Here is an 18,300-nt window from a genome sequence, read left to right as displayed (position 1 = left end):
CGCATGTATCCCGTGCCACCCAACGTGCTCTAGAAGGTGTAAGTCAACTACCCTGGCCTGCAAGATCTCCGGATCTGTCCCCCATTGAGCATGTTTGGGACTGGATGAAGCGTCGTCTCACGCGGTCTGCACGTCCAGCACGAACGCTGGTCCAACTGAGGCGCCAGGTGGAAATGGCATGGCAAGCCGTTCCACAGGACTACATCCAGCATCTCTACGATCGTCTCCATGGGAGAAAAGCAGCCTGCATTGCTGCGAAAGGTGGATATACACTGTACTAGTGCCGACATTGCGCATGCTCTGTTGCCTGTGTCTATGTGCCTGTGGTTCTGTCAGTGTGATCATGTGATGTATCTGACCCCAGGAATGTGTCAATAAAGTTTCCCCTTCCTGGGACAATGAATTCACGGTGTTCTTATTTCAATTTCCAGGAGTGTATATATATATATATGTATATGTATATGGAGGAAATGGGACAAGGGTCCTTATTGGCTGAGGGAGAAAGAGGGGGGGGTCTGTCTTGTCCTTCGGGAAGACAGGGCGAGTTAGTCGCGAGGAGCCACTCAAAACGCACGGTCGAATAACCGGGGTGGCTCTGAAAGAACGGTCGATAGTGCATATCTCAGCTGTTAAACAAGACATAAAGTGAAGTTATTAGTTATCAGAACGACACGTGTCGTGAGCAGTGTTTATCATTACTGTGTCAATGTGGTAAAGGGTTAAATATAAAGACGTAGCCCCGAGCCGCCATATTGCAAATTCTGATTCTGTGACATGTGTGACAAAGCAATTTCTGTAATAAAACGAGTATAGTACAAACGATGTTGACAATTGAAAATGGCATCCCTAAACACTCCAGCAGGATCACCAAATACATGGAACCTGGGGACTGAGCGCTACTACTGTGTTACGAGGGACTTACCGAAGCAGCAAGGCACCAGGTTAGTGATACCACCCAAAGAAGTATTTCCTTCTCGCTACAATGCCACTGAGGGTAATGTATAATGACCTTTAAGTAAACATACAATTTCTCAACATACAAGAAAGGTGGCAAGTTACAACAAACACACAAGTTTGACAATGAATAGAGTTAGCTAATGGCTGTGGATAAGAAATCTCAACAGTTCATATTCATAAGTAAAAGGCTTTAAAACTTTACACGCCCCGGAATTAGCAAAAGATGGGTCTGCAGGATTCAAACAAGCTGCTAAAAGGCAGATATAGTCACAACGGACTTCGGAGTTTCAGAACACAAGGCTTGTGTGCTTGCTCAGCTCCCAATATTAGAATAGATCAAGTGTTCCCGAGTTAATTGGGCGACGCTATGCCGTGGCAGGTACAAAATGAACAAGTTTACTTTACTTAAGCTAACACGAGGCAGTTGATAGAGCCACCTGGCTGTGGGCAAACCTAGACGCCGTGCGATGACTAAGTGCTGTCACAGCAGGAAGAAAACCCGTCTCTGTTCCGGGCCCAGGAAACAGAAACGCGTCGTCAGCTGCCAGAACTATCCTGCCGACATGCATCAGAAAGGAAACAGTAATCTGACCAAATAAGGCTACAATCGAAAATATCTAAGATGTAGGAAATTTTAACCTTCTGCGGAAGTGGCTACTCATAAAGGTAGCTACACATGCAAGTCACGATCATGACGCTCCTAAATATTACATGAAAACTGACGAAATGAACTACAACCACCTGCAATTAAGAATACCAGGACACATCCTCTTTTACTGTGCATATTCTTCGACACAGACTGTATTGCAGTCCCAACTACATCAACTCAATTTACAACAAAGAACATTCCTACATATATGATCTTTAAAAAAATATGATCTTTAAAAAAAAATCAGTTACACTGATCGGTGATCATCCTCATAATGAACATGACAAGTCTAATTCAGGATTAACAGAGACGTGGGATTACGATAACAAGTACGAATACAAGATCAACAATTAACTCCCCTCAGGTGCGAAAGAATCATGACTTCCAGGATTCTAAGCCTCCAATTCGTGCAGGTGGTCTAAATGTACCGTAATTTTTCAGCCTCCAGAGCTGGATAGGTGCTTGGTGATCAGGTTGCACGCGGAGTCACCTGCCCTTCCCGCAACACGCCGCTGTCAGTACTTAATCCAGAGGAAAACTTTGCCTGCGACCAACAACTCGCGGCTTCACGAGTTCCACGCCCGGGCAGCAGGAGCGCCGCATAAACCACGTGGCCTCCCGCTAACTGCTGGTACCACAGTACGCCAAACCCAACAGCTCACTCGTCGACCAGTGACCCTAGCTCTGGAATAAGTAATTAGTGGCGGCAGTGGAATGGGATTCCCGCCCAAGTTAAAGCCGCCATGGCTCAATGGTAACTGTTGACTTATTTCGCAACCACAAGTACATTCCAGACTCAACGCTCAGTTTATTGGATGATTTTTTTAATTTTTGAACCAAGTATGACAAATCACCTTCACCAACACCAACTCACGTATCTTCTGTTCCAAGATACCATCCTTTTTCCTCTCCTGTATGTCCTCTACACCACCGACATCTCCTCCACCTGTTCATCTCCTCCAGTATGCTGATGACACTTAACCTCCAGAAACCCCACCGATCTCTCTCCAGCTCCATGTCAATCGCTTCACCTCTTGGTGCAACCATTGGCTCCTTAAAATCAACCCTACCAAAACATAGGCAGTAATTATAGGCCCAACAACCCGCAGTTTCCGTTCCCGCGACATTTACCTTCCCCTTTACAACTGTAGGTACGCTGCTTAGATTTTTATGTTGGTAACGTTAGCTAGCGCCCTGTACGAAAATCACTGGCTGTGCTGTGTGCAGTCTGTGGTTGGTTTGCACTGTTGGAATTTGCTATTCTAGTGTTGGGCAGTTGGCTGTTAACAGCGCGTAGCGTTGCGCAGTTAGAGGTGAGCCGCCAGCAGTGGTGGATGTGGGGAGAGAAATGGTATAATTTTGAGAGCGGACGATCTGGACGTGTGTCCATCAGGAAGAGTAAATTTGTAATATAGGGTACGATGAACTGATATATATATATATATATATATATATGATGACTTTGGTACATTATTAAGGTAAATACACTGTTTGTTCTCTATCAAAATCTTTCATTAACTAACTATGCCTATCAGTAGTTAGTGCCTTCAGTAGTTAGAATCCTTTATTTAGCTGGCAGTATTGGCGCTCGTTGTATTCCCGTAGTTCGAGTAACGAAGATTTTTGCGAGGTAAGTGATTCATGAAAGGTATAGGGCCCTTCTTTTGTAGGGATTTTTGAAAGTCAGATTGCGTTGCGCTAAAAATATTATGTGTCAGTTTAGTGTTGATCAGAATAAGTAAAGAGAGTAATGTCTGAGTACGTTCAGTTTTGCTCAGCTGTTTGAAAAGCAAATAGCGTAAGAAGTTTATCAGCACAGTCATTCATAAATTTTTCGAAGGGGACGTTTCATAACTAACACGCTTAAATAATTCGTACTAACACTTGATCACTCACTAACATGGAAGTCCCATCTATTAACCATTCAACAGAAGGCCCACAGTAGATTAAAATTATTGAAACTACTAACCGCCCAAACATGGGGATAGCATCCTTCCTCAATCCTTGATCCGACCCATTGTCTACTATGCAGGTCCTCGAACGTCATTCACTCTGCCTAGCCTTTAGAATCCGCTTACCCACCCCCATCCACATCCTCTACCAACTTATAAAATTCCCCTCCCACCACTTCCATTTTGAACGCGTCCGAATATCCTACAATAATCGTAAACTCGAAACTCGACACTACCCACTCCCTAATTTCCCCCTGCTAACTGCTCCTGGTACTCTGACGCGCTTCTGTCACCAAGTTCTCCCAGCGCTACACCTCCACAGTCTCCATATCCTCTCCCAACGAAATTTTAGCCGCCTTCCATTACCCGACCATGAAATTTGTCCTGATGTGTATCTGTCCCACCAGATCTAAACAAAACCAACCCAACTCTCCCGCTCAGAGTTCTCTTACCCTCCATTCCTCTCCACCCACGTCCTCAGCCTTGGTCAGGACCGGCATCCCTCTTCAATCTCCCACATTCCTCCTACAAACATCAGCCCACTATTGAAACTGTTACCTTTCCATTATATCTGTCTTTCTGGCAGCCTAGGAACAGTCATCATTTCACTCATGTATTTTTCCAAGTTACTGTTTTTAATTTACGAAACTCTCCTTAGCCGGCCACGGTGGTCTAGCGGTTCTAGGCGCTCAGTCCGGAACCGCGTGACTGCTACGGTAGCAGGTTCGGATCCTGCCTCGGGCATGGATGTGTGTGATGTCCTTAGGTTAGTTAGGTTTAAGTAGTTTTAAGTTCTAGGGGACTGATGACCACAGATGTTAAGTCCTATAGCGCTCAGAGCCAAACTCTCCTTCTGTTTTCTAACTTTTGTGAAACTTTCAGTTAACATTTCACCTTTGTCATGTTTGTACCTTATCAACAAATCCGTCTTTTAAATGTTTTAAAACATACAACTAAATCTATGTCTTTTTATTGTGTTTAACATTCAGTTTTTCGATAGAACAAGTCCAGTGAATCCAACGAGCTGACATGCCAGTTGCCGTGCAATACTAAGGCGGTAATTTCCTGCCCATACAGCCAAGTAACGATCCTCTTTTCTGAAGTCACAAGTGGTCGACCCTGTCCTGGTCTTTGGGATACAGTTTCGGTCTCTATAAATTGTCACCGTGTCAGAGAAACAACAGAACGCTTCACATTAAGTCATAAGCAATTGGGCCAAATCAGTTTGCTACTGTCTTGCTTCCTTTTATTCTATGGCCCTCCTTCGCAGAGAGTGCCATACTGCACTGTCTGTGTACACCGCGATTGTGGATGTGGGGCTACCTATCAAACACTACCTCGTTTCTCAGATGCCCTGGAATTGTCGTTGGCATGGTTGTCCGTTGACTGGTATGGAATCTTTCAAGCAGAACACGATTGTACGGACATCTGTTTAAGAGTTTGTATAATTGTATCATGGATTACACACAAGACGAGGAAATAGCAGTTTGTTGCTTTAATTTTGGACAGCAGTGTGCATGAAGAAATGCAACAATATTTCTTTTCTATTTTTAAAATAATTCAGAACTAAAGGGGTTAGCGTGACAGGAGCTTAGAGGAGGTAGTATGCGGAAGGATACGTTTTCTTTAACAACAGTGGCAGCAGGTTTATCTGTGTGGAAGAACGAACACGCAACCTGAGTTTGCTGGAGCGCGACCGCCCACACCGACAACCAGAATACATCACATTATCAGTGCCCCGTCAGGCTGTGTAATTGAAAATGTATCCACTGTCTTGTACACTGGAAGTCTGCTCGTCCTCATGTATCTTCTGCGACGGTAAGGCATGGCTGTGTGCTTCGTGCGGCTGCCTCGAGTCGAATGAGCATGCTGCTGCCTTGAAACAGGATGTCAACTTCCTGCCCCCACTAGTGCGCACAGCGCCAGCGCGCCTTATCAGTCCCGATTGCGCAACCCGCAGTTTGATTTTCCAGCAACATGGGCCTAGTAATACTAGGGCCCGTGTTGCCCGGCAGCCTCGCTCAGCGGCTAAGTCCTGCTCAAGGTCACCCGCCGTAGACGGCAGTATGCAGTATATGCACACAGTAATACTAGGGCCCGTGTTGCCCGGCAGCCTCGCTCAGCGGCTAAGTCCTGCTCAAGGTCACCCGCCGTAGACGGCAGTATGCAGTATATGCACACAGTAATACTAGGGCCCGTGTTGCCCGGCAGCCTCGCTCAGCGGCTAAGTCCTGCTCAAGGTCACCCGCCGTAGACGGCAGTATGCAGTATATGCACTGCTGCTGCCTTGAAACAGGATGTCAACTTCCTGCCCCCACTAGCGCACACAGCGCCAGTGCGCCTTATCAGTGTTGCACAATCTTGATTTTCCAGCAACATGGGCCTAGTAATACTAGGGCCCGTGTTGCCCGGCAGCCTCGCTCAGCGGCTAAGTCCTGCTCAAGGTCACCCGCCGTAGACGGCAGTATGCAGTATATGCACACAGCTGTGTGCATATACTGCATACTGCCGTCTACGGCGGGTGACCTTGAGCAGGACTTAGCCGCTGAGCGAGGCTGCCGGGCAACACGGGCCCTAGTATTACTAGGCCCATGTTGCTGGAAAATCAAGATTGTGCAACACTGATAAGGCGCGCTGGCGCTGTGTGCGCTAGTGGGGGCAGGAAGTTGACATCCTGTTTCAAGGCAGCAGCATGCTCATTCGACTCGAGGCAGCCGCACGAAGCACACAGCCATGCCGTACCGTCGCAGAAGATACATGAGGAGGAGCAGACTTCCAGTGTACAAGACAGTGGATACATTTTCAATTACACCTAATGAGACTGGTCAGCAGGAGTTACTACAAGGACCTATTACTTTTGTTGGTTGCAAGATTCAATTTTCTTGTACTACAACAGAAGTAGTTAGTGGCAATGCATGGTTAACAATTGCTGTTGTGAGAGGTACTGACAAACGCTGAAGTTAGCATCCTTAGAAAGAGGAAGTTGAAGATTCTGCTATAACAATGACATCTCAGCCCATTTGCCTAGGAAACAGCTTAACAAAAAAACTGGATCTCTTTCTGTATAAGGGGCTTACTGAACTTAGAGAGTTCAGGGGTCATAACTATAATGAATACAGATTCAGAAAGGGACGTTAGACGTGAAGTGCCATAAGCCAGGCAATTACCCTTGAGTGGTGGCACGTCACTCTCACTTTAACAATATTGTCAGGCAGCCTGGGAACCCCGGTGCTGTATCTGGATTGTCCAGCAGACCAACAAAACAGTCAAGAGGGGAGATTCAATGAGTAGAGGATAGTTCGACTGATCTGTGTAATTTGGGGCGGTTTCGTTTTTTCTAACTCGGCTCCCGTAGCGAGGCTTGGCGGAAACTGGTTGTGATTCTTGGCCTTCCTTTTCTGGTCCTCCCCGGTGGAGAACTTCAGATCATCCGCTAGTGGATGTGGACGAAGAGCCAGTGGCAACTATCGTCTGTACCGACAGTGGAACTCATATCATGTCGGACATCTCGTGTGTCACGTGGGTGAACTTATTCGTCATGTGTCGGCCGTCTGGCGTTTGACGATTACAGCATGCACCGCGAGCTGAATATGATCTGCATTAATGAAATTAAAAACCTACAACCGATGCTGCCCTTCCTCTTACCTTGGGTCACAGGCTCAACTTTTTTTTTAATACACAGGCAAACCATCAACATTTCGAAGGAGGTCACGACATCAGCAGCTGCTGAGCGTTGAAATATATATCAGTGTTTTGAGAGAGGTACAGACGCCAGCTGCTACTGGACACAGGAATAATTCAACGACGCAAGTTGAAAAATTGTGCCAGTCTGGGACCTGAACCCACTCGGTCACCTTAACATTTTTGACTATCCGAGCACGCTGCACAGCAACTCAAGTTTCTGACTTATTAACATTATTGATATTTATGGCTGAAGTGTCAAAAATACTGGGTCTGTTCTATCGAATATGGCCGACAGGACAGACATCACCTGTAAATAGCATATCTGTAAGTTTGACTGCTATGAAAGCTTCAGGGACGATGCACAATAGCGCGCGAATCTCTTGTGGGAATGCAGGAAACGTTACTAGCAAATGAAGTAAAATTAAGAGGGCCACTATTACTCAGGGAGGAATAAGCTCAGAATGTACACTAAAGCGCCAAAGAAACTAGTACACCCGCCTAATGTTGTGCAGGGACCCCGCGAGCACGCAGAAGTGCCCAAAGACGACGTGGAATGTCTGAAGTAGTGCTGAAGGGAACTGACACCATGAATCCTAGCGCGCCGTCCATAAATCCGTAAGACGGCGAAGGAGAGGAGATTACATGTGAACATCACGCTGCGAGGCATCCCAGATATGCTCAACAATGTTCATGTCTTGCGAGTTTGGTGGCCAGTGAAAGGCTTTAAATTCAGAAGAGTGATCTTGGAGCAACTCTGTAGCAATTATAGACGTGTGGGGTGCCGCAGTGTCCTGCTGGAATTGCCCAAGTCAGTCGGAATGCACAATGGACATAAACGGATCCAGGTGATCATACATGATCTTAACGTTGGTGTCACCTGTCAGACTCCCATATCTCTTCAACTGCACACGTTCCACACCATTACAGAGCCTCCACCAGCTTGAACAGTCCCCTGCTGCCACGCACTCTCATGGATTCACGAGGTTGCCTCCATAGCCGTACACGTCCATCTGCTCGATAATATTTGAAACGAGACGCATCCGACCAGGCAACGTGTTTCCAGTCATCAACAGTCCATGTTGATGTTGACAGGTCCAGGCGAGGCATAAACCTTTATTCCGTGCAGTCATCAAGGGTACACGAGTGGGCTTTCGGCTCAGAAAGCACGCTGTCACTTGTTGATAGTCCAGCACTGAAACCTGCTGCGATCAACGGAAGGGCTGCACTTCTATGACGTTGAACGATTCTTTTCAGTCGTCGTTGGTCTCGTTCCTGCAGCATCTTTTTTTCAGACCGCAGCGATGTCGGAGATTTCATGTTTTACCAGATTCGTGGTGCGCGGGATTAACTTAGCGGTCTAAGGCGCTGCAGTCATGGACTGTGCGGCTGATCCCGGCGGAGGTTCGAGAACTCCCTCGGGCATGGGTGTGTGCGTCTGTCCTTAGGATAATTTAGGTTAAGTAGTGTGTAAGCTGAGGGACTGATGATCTTAGCAGTTATGTCCCACAAGATTTCACACACATTTGAACATTTGAACTGATGTTACACTCGTGAAATGGTCGTACGGGAAAATCCCCAGTTCATCGCTACCTCGGAGATGCTGTGTCCCATCGCACGTGCACCGACAATAACACCACATTCAAACTCACTTAAATATTGATAACACGTCGTTGTAGCATCAGTAACCGGTCTAACAGCTGCGCCAGGTACTTGTTGCCTAATATAGGCGTGGCCGACCGCAGCGCCGTATTCTGCCTGTTTACACATCTCTGTATTTGAACACGCATGTCTATACCAGTTTCTTTGGCACTTCAGTGAAGATCAGACCAGATGAGTGCTCGAATACCCGAAGCAGATAAAGCGACTGCTCCCCTAAAGCAGGAAACTCGGTTTCGAGTCCAAAGCCGAAGCAGATTTCAGTTTGCGACATTGAATTATTCCAGTGCGTAACTGAGGCTGACGTCCGCACGTCCAGCGAAATATTGACAGTTACGGCCGCTGTCTGTTGTGTCGGTCATGTCCGAAATGAGAGACACCACAGATATATAACATATTTGCAACCCTTACTTCTGTGTCATCCTCAGTGCATGTGCATGATAGGGTCGAAACCTTTTGCAAAATTACAGGAAACCCTGTGAACAGATGACGTAAAATCGATATGGGTACTACTACTTAGTGTGCAATAAATAGAGGCTTTAGTAGGACGTGAAGTGTGCACGAATAACCGAAGGTTGTTGCTGAAGCTATACAACCTCACCAAGGACTACAAACTAACCTGTCTAATTAGAAATCTTCTGCAGAACCGAAGATATTTTGTGGAATATCAAGGACAAAGAAGCAGATGGACGCAGCAGAAAAATGGGTTGCCACGGGCAGTGTACTGACACCCAACCTCTTCAATATATACACTAATGATCAGCCGTTACCAGAAGGAACACAAAGCTTCATATATGCAGATGACCGAGCAATCACAGCACAAGATCACAGCTTTGAGAGGGTGGAGCGGAAGCTAACTGATGCTCTGAAAGAATTAACTGCCTATTACAGGGACAATCAATTGAAACCAAATCCTTCTAAGACCCAGACCTGTGTTTTCCACCTCCGAAACAGACAGGCTAGTAGAACCTTGCAGATAGATTGGGAAGGAACCTCTTTAGAACACTGCAAGACTCCAAAATACCTCGGAGTCACTCTGGACCGTGTTCTTACATATAAGGAACACTGCTTAAAAACAAAGCAAAAAGTAGCTGCCAGGAACAATGTAGTTAGGAAGCTGACTGGAACAACATGGGGAGCACAGCCAGACACAGTGCGCACATCCGCATTAGCCCTCTTCTACTCTGCAACTGAGTACGCTTGCCCAGTATGGCGCAGATCTACACATACAAGGAAAGTTGATGAGACATGTCGTATCACTACGGGTTGTCTAAGAGCCACACCTGTGGAAAATCTGTACTGCTTATCCGCCATACGCCCCCGGACATCTGAAGAGATACAGCAGCACGGAGTGAAATGAAGAAGGCATTAACATCAGAAGCCCTCCCACTACATGGCCACCAACCGGCACAGCAAAGACTTGTGTCTATAAAGAGCTTCCTTCACAGTACAGAACCACTCGCTGAGACTCCACATCAACACAGGGAGAAGAGATGGCAGGTCAGATGCCAGCATCTGGAGGAGTGGCTGACCCCGCAAAAAGTTCTTCCCCCAGGCCACACTGAGAAATAGTCCACATGGAAATCACTCAACCGCCTGCGTTCTTCTGTCAGAAGATCCAAGAGTAATCTGGAGAGGTGGGGCTTCCGGGTGGACTCTCTCCAGTGTGACTGCGGAGCTGCCGTGCAGACATCAACACATCTGCTACAATGCACATTACCTCCAACTGTGTCCACCATGGAGGACCCCGTAAATGCTACACAAAGTGCACTGGACGTTGCAAATTTTTGGGCATCCACTGTATAGATTAAAATTACCTTATGTTTGACAACACAATCTGTGTCTAATCATTTATTTCATTCTTGACTAGTTTAATTTATAAACAATAATGTATGTATGTATGTAGTAATGTATCAAATATTGTTTTCTTTTCTTTTTTTAGTTTGCTTCTGACGCGATGAATAAATAACCGAAGGTGTATTATAGCATTCGATTTATCTGTTGCAAGACGACGACCCTGTCCCAACAAAAACAGATTTCTTCTTCCGGAAATATTATGGTAGTGATTTTCGAGGTGCCAAAGGCATTGTTTCTACTGGTTACTTTGTAGAGGGTTAAACTGTAACTGGAAAATGTTGCGCAAACTTTTGTGCTCACTGGACGAAAACACGTCAGTTCAGAAACCCTAAAGCACATTTCTAGAAGAGAGAGTTCACAGATGTGGCATAACAGCAGCAAAACATGGATTTTTGGATGAACTGTTAGAACAGCCATCCCGTTGAATAGATCTGAACCATTGTGATCTTTTACAGCTTGTGATGAAATTTGTGGGTGGTCAAAGTTCTGTGTCTCATGAAAAAGACAAATATTTTGCAGACTATCACCTTTCAGCTACGAAACTACTGACGGGACAGACGTTGGCAAGTGGGTTCGCGCTAAACGCAACTGCGTCGACAGTAAAAGTTCACACTATCTTAGCTAGCCAACTTTAGGCACCTTAAGTAGTTCGGATAATAATTCCCCACTCTGCTGCGTCCACTGATGCATTCACACTCGTCTGTGATGTTTCGTCGATATGCTTTCTGTTCCGAAATGCATGAAGAAGCAAATAAAGTGTGACACCAGCGTTGAGTTTTCTGTCTTACCACGTGTAGGCTGTGGTGTCCTGTAAATTGCACCCGGTGGAATCTGCATCCAGTGAAATTTGCACACAGAAGGTCGAGAAAGGATCCCGCCCCCCCCCCCCCCTTCCCAACTACGCGACTTGGTCGGATCGTAGAAGAGCTGAGGGCCCACCTCCACCCACCCTTACGTGATGTTCTGATGAAGAGGACTGGAGATTCTGGAACAAGAACTGCAGCGACTGCAGCCACAACACAGTAGTTGCGCATTGTGCGTAGGAGACAAGAATAATGGGAGGCTTTCATGTTATTCAGATTTGGTGATAGCGTATTACAGGCTTTTTCGCTTCTGTGAAAGCTCTTTCACAGAAATGAAGATAATTCGGGTAACAAAGCCTATTACGGCGTAATTACATTATTACTTTGTAATGAGCCGCCGGGGGACTGGGTCCTTACACCAAAACACTCAGAAAATATCCCCAAACAAACTGTGAGATTTTGTCATGGAGTTCTGATTCACAGTGTATAGGTGACATGAGTGTGCGCATCTGCTTCTCCCAATCCTATCGCTACGTGTGCGCTTCCTCTATGTGTGACTTATAAACAAGAAAACAATTATATTTATAACATCCGTACCGTGCAAACGACTGTGAAGTGTATAGCAGAGAGTCCGTCCAAGTTGCTTACAAGAATAATACACTGGATAACGGAAAAGAAAAGTGAGGATTTGTTAGATGACGAACAGTTTAACTTTATCGAAGATAAAGGCACCAGAGAGGCATTTATGACGTTATGGTTGATACTGGAAGCAAGACTGCAGAAAAACCAAGACGTGTTCATGGGATTTGTCGACCTGTAAAAGGAGTTCAACATTGTCAATGGTACAAAATGTTGGAAATTTTGAGTAAAATAGTGATAACCTATGGGGAAAGACTGCTAATATACGAAATGTACAGGAACTAAGAAGTAAGTATGAGACTGAAAGACCGAGAATGAAGTGCTTGAATTAAAAAGGGTGTAAGGCAAAGTTGTAGTGTTTCGACCCTACTGTTCAGTTTATACATCGAAGAATAGATGACTGATATAAAAGAATTAGATAGTTTGATTAAAATTCAAGATGAGAGGTTATCAATGACTAAGATTCGCTGATGACATGGTTATCTTCAGCGAACTTTAAGAAGAATTATGGGTTGTTTTGAATGGAATTAACAGTCTAATGAGTACAGAATACGGACCAAGGTTCAAAATGGTTCAAATGGCTCTGAGCACTATGGGACTCAACTTCTGAGGTCATTAGGCCCCTGGAACTTAGAACTAGTTAAACCTAACTAACCTAAGGACATCACACACATCCATGCCCGAGGCAGGATTCGAACCTGCGACCGTAGCGGTCTCGCGGTTCCAGACTGGAGCGCCTAGAACCGCACGGCCATTTCGGCCGGCATGGACTAAGGATAAATCGAAAGAAACGAAAGTAATGAGAAGTTACAGAAACGAGAACGAGAAACTTAACATCAGAATAGGGGATCACAAAGTTGACGGAGTTACGGAATTCTGCTACCTGGGCAGCAATATAACCTATGACGGACGGGCCAAGGACGGGGTAAAAAACAGACTAGCACTGAAAAATAGTTCATTCCTAGCCAAGAGAAGTCTACTAGTATTACACATATCTCTTAATGTGAGGAAGAAATTCTTGGAAATATACAGCTGGAGCACAGCATTGTATGGCGTGAGACATGGAAGCCCGCAACAGAAGAAAATCGAGACTTTGAGAGTGGTGCTACACAAGAATGTTGAAAATTAGGTGGAGTTACGATGTAAGAAAATATTAGGTTCCCCGCAGAATCAGCGAAGAAAGAAACTATGGAAAACACAGGCGAAAAGAGGGACAGGATGAAAGGATATACGTTAAGACATTAGGCAATAACTGCCGCGGTACTAGAGGGAACTGTAGAAGGAAAAAACTACAGAGGATGGTAGAGATTGGAATTTATCCAGCAAAAATTGAGGAAGTAGGTTGCAATTGGTACAGTGAGATGAAACGTTTGACACAGGAGAGGAGTAGTAGGCGGGTCGTGCCAAATCGGTCAAAAGAGTGATGACTCAAAACCAAACAAAACAGAACAGAAAACGATCTATAAAGTGGATAGTCGGAGGCAGAGAAACCTTATCTTAGAGTTTTGTCTGAGTCAAAACTTGCACAGCGAATGTATGACTTTCAATTCTTAATCACACAATTTCCCCAGAGGCGGTGGTGAACACATGACACTATCATGTTATAGCATGACCTTAAATGCACCACACTTAGTTGTCACAGAGGCGTGGGCGGAGAATTAAGTTACGTTGCGATCTTGAAATTGGCATCTGTACCCACCCTGATACTCTAGCCCAGTCACGAAATGAATTGATCAAAACATAATTTTCATAGCCAAACGAGCAGTAGGAAATGCAAAAATAGGTTATCATATTGACCAAAGTGAGGTCTAATTTTGCAAAAGTGTCTTTTCTGCTTTCAGGTAATCGTGGTAATTAAGATAACATTTATCCGTGAACAGAGGGAAAATCGTTGACTAAATCATCATAGCCACATGAAGACTGGGAAATAGGCAACGAGGGTATCAAATGTTTAATTGATTTTAAATAATTACAGTTAATCAAAAACTGGATTAGTGATTTGAGGGAAAATTACACAATGCATAACGGTCGCAATTTTCATAGTTAAAGAAGAGTGGGAAATGGTCAAGTAAGGAAGCAAACTGACCGGCGTGATGTTCAGTTTTTTTTAAAAAAAAGGCTTGAAAGTAATGAGAGTAACTGAGAAGAACTTAAAGAGGAAACTGAAATATTTCACAAACGGTAGCTGTTAGCTATGTAAATAAAGTTTCAAAAGTTACATCTGCTTAACACCTAGTTATTTAGTCCATAAAAAGTTACGTTGGTGTGATATATTACTATCAAAAATGCTTCCTTAGAATCAAGTACTAATATTGGGATATTTCGAGAACAGGAAACACTAGGAAAACAAATGGGGTGCCCAAAGGTTTATCGTTTCAAATTCTAACTGTTTAACTATTTTGTGCATAAAATGTAACGTTGGTGTGATATTTAACTGTCGAAATGGTTTCCATCTAATCAAGTACTGATTTCAGGACATTTCGAGAATATAAGGTTCCAGGATAGCAAATGAAGTGATAATAACATGACGTTTTCTGAACACACATTGAAAATAATAAAAATTTGAAAATGTAATCTGTCAAACGAGCATTGTGTAAAAATAAGAACTAAAATGAATCATTTGACGCCCTCTAAATCAGGTGCTGGAAATGCGGTGTATCAGTTATTTCTTTCGCATGTTTTGGACAAATCGTTTAACAAATTACTTGACAAAATGTTTCTAATTTTTTTTTATTTTGTTCGGGCTTTTCGAAATTTCTGTGTCCGCGGACTGACTTTGGTGAAGACGGACTGTGTGTTTATACTACGGACAGCTGTTGCGATACATTGAACGCAAGCATCAGTTACACAGGACGCAGCGCTGTGGAGTGCCGCCTCCACCAGTCCATCAGCAGTGGGAAGCTGGCAGCTGCTCAAGTCTCAGGCAGAGCCGTGCTCTTCCCGGAGTCAATACGGCTCCGTCGCTGGCCCCTATTAATAATTTAGGCAACTCTGGCTGTCGTTCGTCGTTTGCATCTCGCCTGCCGGATTCTTCTGAAGACAGACGATGCACCCATGACGCATTCATGACTCCCGTCACACTGTTCTGCTTTCTGACTTTCTACAGTAGCTCTCTGTTGCACGGTATTCACTATAAATGCGGATTCAAATAATATAGTAAAGTCGGGTATGGGATAGTTCCGTACCGGCTCTTACAGTTCAAAAATATGCAGAAATGTACCTCGGCTTTTTATTATGAGGCCTTAGGTCTGCATCTGCCAGAATATTCTCTAGCTGGGAGAGTAACAAATTTGTTTCATGTGCTATTTCAATTTAAAACGTATTTGACTGATGAAAAACGCCGGCCGGGGTGGCCGAGCGGTTCTAGGCGCTACAGTCTGGAACCGCGTGACCGCTACGGTCGCAGGTTCGAATCCTGCCTTGGGCAAGGATGTATGTGATGTACTTAGGTTAGTTAGGTTTAAGTAGTTCTAAGTTCTAGGGGACTGATAACCTCAGAAGTTAAGTCCCATAGTGCTCAGAGCCAATTGAACCAACTGAACTGATGTGAAACAACAATTTTGCTTCTATATCATTGTTTTACGTAGCATGAAACCATTTCTCACATATGTCAATAGTCAACGATCTTTAGTCACATTATGAAAAATGTTTTAATCACCGTGTTGTCAGTCCGATGAATAATGTATCGTCAGAAAAAATACATATATATTCATTTATCTTGCGTTCTTTCTGGTGATATGGAAACCGGTTTGAAAGTGTATTCAGTTTTCTACATAAAAAGTTCACACACACTGATGAGCGAAGACGTTGTGATCATTGTCCATTGGGAGACTGACTGCCGGTTGTGGATGTTGCGGTTTCGTGGCGCGACGAGGAAAGTAAGTAAACGGAGCAGAGACGACTGCGGAATCATTCTAGCAACGACACTGCCCGAAAATGGGAAAATTCACTGACATACGCAAAGCTCACAAAGGGTCGATTGTTCCCACCAAGCGCCTAGAAACGATTATCTCGAACATGGAGAAACTAGACCGCCGTTCGCGCTGTGCTTTAGTGAGTATCTACGGAAAGTGGTTAAAGGAACCCCACGAATAAGCGACGAAGTGGTGGGAGTCCACTCCTCATCACAGAACGTGAAGGCGGATAGGTGGCGATCAGTCGCAGACGGACGACAGAATAGAACTATGGTGCAGAAACAAGTGTTTCGAAGCACATTGTTCATCGCACATTACTGAGAATGTGGCTCCGTAGCAGACAACACCTACGTGTTCCACATTGGCTCTACGACATCATCAGCTACGACTGCAGTGGGAAAGGGATTGTCGTGACTAGATCTTGGATAAATACAAATGTGTCGCCTGGTTTGTTAAACCACGCTTTTTGTTACTTCAGGCCGAAGGTCGTCTGGTTCAGGTTAATGGCTATTCGAAACATACCCCATACCAATGTCACGGGCAATATCAGACGACGAGGCTCTCTTTGGAGCTGTGGGGGTAATTGAAAACACAACCAGTGTAGATTACGTGAACATTTTGCGGACCATCTGCGTCCCTTCAATCTTGATGTCTTTCCCAGCGGCGATGGCTTATTCCAGCAGGATAATTGTCTCTGGCACCTAGTCAGAATCGTCCAACAATGTTTTTACGAGCGTGGTAGTGCTCTTACGTTGATGTCTTGTCCACCAAATCCACCTGATTTAATCCAGATGAAACACAGCTGGGACGCTTCTGATGCAAACTCTGGGGCCAGTAATCGCTGACCCCTGACCTTTGTATATACATCTGGTGCCACACATCTCCAGAAACCTACCAGGGACTTGTAGAATCCATGCCATGTTGAGTCGCTTCCGTATTACATTCAAAAGGTGGACCAACACCGTCATGTATTGATGATTTATTGACCTGTTCATTGTCCAATCTGAAGCTGTTGGAAGCCAGCGACAGCATTCCAATACAGGTAATCACAGACACAATTCAGGTGGGAAGTTGTAGACGGTAGCGTTTATGTTACAAGAAGTGAACACTAACGGTAGAGGCCTGTGAATTGCAGGCGCTCTGGACAGCTGTCCAACGGTAGAAGATTCAGTTCAGAGAACTAGTTACTCCATACGCTACCTAGACGCCGTTGTAAGGTGCTGTAAGTGCGGCAGATACGTACGCCTTTGCATGTGCAGCAAATATGGTACTAATTCATGAGAGCCGGAATGTTAGTGTACTCTTAGATCAGGCCAGAGTGGCCGAGCTGTTGAAGGCGCTACAGCCTGGAACCGCGTGACCGCTACGGTCGCAGGTTCGAATCCTGCCTCGGGCATGGATGTGTGTGATGTCCTTAGGTTAGTTAGGTTTAAGTAGTTCTAAGTTCTAGGGCACTTATGACCTCAGACGTTAAGTCCCATATTGCTCAGAGCCATTTGATTTGGATTCATAGAGGTTAGAGTCAGGTAGGAAATATGTGAAACTGCTGGAACAGCAGTTACGACTCCCGAGAGACGTCTCCAGCCTTAGACCCGGGCAAAGTGATGCAAAACACTGTTTCTGCTAGCCATAATAGAAAGGAGAATGACGTTTACCTTTCAACTGATCACTGCTGCTACAAAGCATGGAGTTTGCTAGCGTAAAAGCCAGGGACATGGCTAACTACGGAGTACTAGAAGGGGATGAACCTCAACAAGGTTGCTCAGGGAGTTGCAGAGTCGCACATCAGATTACCCAGTCAGATGTCGGGTAAGCTAGGATACAAGTCTATTTCCCCACTTAAAGTGCCGGTCTCAAATGTTTGTGCTTTACGATGCTGCTAGTTGTCGTTACTACAGTATCTTCTCGCCCGACGGACTCAAACACTGACTTTTGTTGCGCCAACCTTCGAATTCTTTGCTTCTTATAATGCTTGGAAATAGCGTTCAGTATAGTAGTTAATTTTAATGCAATAAAGAAATGTATTTTAGACCCTTGAGTTCCGTGAGTCTGCTGCTAGTATCCTTATCTAGTCCTGAAATAAGCATCTCTCGCCTTTACAGTTTTAGGTGCTGATCCCAGAAATCCTTTCACATTTCTGGAAATTTGTGTTTCTGCACGTGCTCCTAACCGCTGAAAATTGCACACTG

Source organism: Schistocerca piceifrons, chromosome 4 (assembly GCF_021461385.2).
Source record: "Schistocerca piceifrons isolate TAMUIC-IGC-003096 chromosome 4, iqSchPice1.1, whole genome shotgun sequence".
NCBI classification, from domain to species: domain Eukaryota; kingdom Metazoa; phylum Arthropoda; class Insecta; order Orthoptera; family Acrididae; genus Schistocerca; species Schistocerca piceifrons.
This window is presented reverse-complemented; position numbering follows the sequence as displayed.